This window comes from Rhinopithecus bieti, unplaced genomic scaffold (assembly GCF_001698545.2).
Source record: "Rhinopithecus bieti isolate Rb0 unplaced genomic scaffold, ASM169854v2 scaffold_3041, whole genome shotgun sequence".
In the NCBI taxonomy this organism is placed as follows: Eukaryota; Metazoa; Chordata; class Mammalia; order Primates; family Cercopithecidae; genus Rhinopithecus; species Rhinopithecus bieti.
In genome coordinates, this window is record NW_016804262.1 from 1,671,501 (window position 1) to 1,675,066 (window position 3,566).

Below are 3,566 nucleotides of genomic sequence, written 5' to 3' on the forward strand. Positions count from 1 at the left end.
GACAAAAAAAAGTTTTTGAAAGGGCCAACCGTTGCTTTTTTTTTTTTTTTTTTTTTTTTTTTTGAGACGGAGTCTCACTCTGTTGCCCAGGGTGAAGTATAGTGGTGCGATCTTGGTTCACTGCAACCTCTGCCTCCCGGTTTCAAGCAATTCTCCTGCCTTGGCCTCCCGAGTAGCTGGGATTACAGGAGTGCACCACCACACCTGGCTAATTTTTGTGTTTTTAGTAGAGACAGGTTTCACCATGTTGGTCAGGCTGGCCTCGAACTTCTGACCTCAGGTGATCCACCCACCTCGGCCTCCCAAAGTGCTGGGATTACAGGTGTGAGCCACCATGCTTGGCCTTGACTGTGCATTTTAAAGGTCAACAGGTGAACTGAAAAACAAAGTGGTCACAGCTGAACACGCTGTCAGAGTTGTAGTAGACTCAACGGAGAATATATTCCATCACACAGAAAAAATTCATGAGTCACGAAGAAAAGGTTACAAATTTTAGAAGTCCCAGAAGGAAAAGAATAAAGAAAGACTTGGGTCTTTGGATTGATAGCAATCACTGAGTTATGAACCAGAACAACGAAAAAAAGACAGTCGTATCTTGGTGAAACTTCTATATTCCAGGGACAAAGTCTTACAAGCTTTCAGTTGGAGAGAATGGGACTTTACAAGGGAAAAAGAATTAAACAAGTATCAGTCTTCTCACCTACAGCACTGGAAGCTGGAAAATATCAAAACCACTTTCGGAGGGCAATGAGACGTCCAAGAATCCTTTACACAGCCAAGTGATGGCAAAAGAAAAGGCATTTTTAACACACAAAGAGCTCTCAGGAAAATGTACAACCATGTTCTCTTTCTGAGGAAACGCCCCAAGGAACAATTGCTGACAAGTTGAAATCAAAGAATATCTCAATATAGTAAAAAATAATAAAGTACAAAGAATAAGACTGGGTATTGAATCTTGTACTATCTCTAGTTAAATATAAGTGGATGGTGATTGTGTGTCTGAGAACTGCAGTGTAACCATTAAGTGGGGATGCTTCTCACAGATGTTTCCACCACATTTACCCTCTCCTTCCCACATCATCACTCTTCCCCTTCTTACAAGGGCAGCATTACAAGCATGGTTGAGAATCCCCTGTCTAAAACCCTTCTCTGACCCCTTCCTCCCTCTGGAGACATTCCCATTTCTGCTGTTTCCATTCCACAGCGGAACTTCTCTTAGTTCCTGTCTCCTATTCTTCACCTCCCATTCTCTCATTCCTCTGCTGAAATTTCTCTTGTGAATGTCACTACTAACCTTCTTGTTACCAAAGCCAGTTGATATGGTTAGAATTTGTGTCCTTGCCCAAATCTCATGTTGAATTGATTCCCCAATGTTGGAGGAGGGGCCTGGTGAAAGGTGATTGGATCATTGGATGGATTTTCCCCTTGCTGTTCTCGTGAAAGTGAATGAGTTCTCAGGAGATCTGGTTGTTTCAATGGTGTAGCACTTCCCCCTTCTCTTGCTTCCTCCTGCTCCAGTCATGCTTCCCCTGCCTTCTGCCATGATTGTAAATTTCCTGAGGTTTCTCCAGCCATCCTTCCTGTATAGCCTATGGAATCATTAAACCTCTTTTCTTTATAAAATACCCAGTCTTAGGTATTTATTTATTGCAGTGTGTGAACAGACTGATATGTCACTGGTTATTTCTTTTTACCCATTTGTACTGCACCTCTCCACTTTCTAACATTGTCTGATACCTCAGTTCTCTACCTACTGAGGAATTACATACCTAAGGATATAAATCAGCCAAGAAAAACCACTAATCATCTAGGAGGATGCTATAACTTGAAGGAGGCATGCTGCCAGATAAGCAAAGCAGTTGGCATCAAAGAAGCAGGATTAGTTGAAGGAGTAAATGAGATCTGTAGGATTTGACATGGCTGTGGCCGTGGACAGTTCCCTCTTTCTTAAAATGCTTTCTTCTCTTGCATTTCATGACATCACACTCTTGACTTCAAGGTCTCCTCCTTCCTTGTAAGCATGGAACAGGGCTAGCATACTAGGTCTTTCTTGGTTTCCGCCACACCAACTCTCTAAGCTCCTCCAATCCTATGGATTTAAATGCCATATATATGCCAATGATTTCCAAAATTTCTATCCCAACTCCTAACATCTCCACCAAACTGTACATTCATATTCCTAATGACTTACATCTCTACCTGGATAACCCAGGAAGAACTCCCGATTTCTCTCTCCAGAAAAAAGAAACACAAAAAAATGAAACAACTAAAATCTACTTCTTCTCTAGTCTTCTTCACTTATAGCACCACCATCCACCTAATTTATGAAGCCCCCAAATTAGGTAGTCATAGGTGAATAATAAGTCTTTTCTAATAAGTCTTTAATAACAAACTCCTCCGAGCTAAAGGAGCATGTTGTAACCCAATGCAAAGAAGCTAAGAACCTTGAAAAAAGGTTAGATGAATTGCCAACTAGAATAACCAGTTTAGAGAAGAAAATAAATGGCCCTATGGAGCTGAAAAACACAGCATGAGAACTTTGTTGAAGCATATACGAGTATCAATAGCTGAATCGATCCAGCAGAAGAAAGGATATCAGAGATTAAAGATCAACTTAATGAAATAAAGTAAGAAGACAACATTAGAGAAAAAGGAATAAAAAGGAACAAACAAAGCCTCAAAGAAATATGGGAATATGTGAAAAGACCAAATCTGCATTTGATTGGTGTACCTGAAAGTGACGGGGAGAATAGAACCAAGTAGGAAAACACTCTTCAAGATATTATGCAGGGGAACTTCCCCAACCTAGCAAGACAGGCCAACATTCGAATTCAGGAAATACCGAGAACACCACAAAGATACTCCCCGAGAAGAGCAACTCCAAGACACATAATCATCAGATTCACCAAGGTTGAAATGAAGGAAAAAATGTTAAGAGCAGCCAGAGAGAAAGGTCGGGTTACCCACAAAGTGAAGCCCATCAGGCTAACAGCGGATCTCTCAACAGAAACCCTATAACCCAGAAGACAGTGGGGCCAATATTCAAAATTCTTAAAGGAAATAATTTTCAACCCAGAATTTCATATCCAGCCAAATGAAACTTCATAAGAGAAGGAGAAATAAAATCCTTTACAAACAAATGCTGAGAGATTTTGTCACCACCAAGCCTGCCTTATAAGAGCTCCTGAAGGAAGCATTAAACATGGAAAGGAACAACTGGTACCAGCCACTGCAAAAACATACTAAATTGTAAAGACCATTGATGCTATGAAAAAAACTGCATCTAGTTCTAGATCCTTGAGACACATGCACACGTATGTTTATTGCGGCACTATTCACAATAGCAAAGACTTGGAATCAACCCAAATGTCCATCTGTGACAGACTGGATTAAGAAAATGTGGCACATATACACCATGGAATACTATGCAGCCATAAAAAAGGATGAGTTTGCGTCCTTTGTAGGGACATGGATGCAGCTGGAAACCATCATTCTTAGCAAACTATCACAAGAAGAGAAAACCAAACACCGCATGTTCTCACTCATAGGTGGGAACTGAACAATGA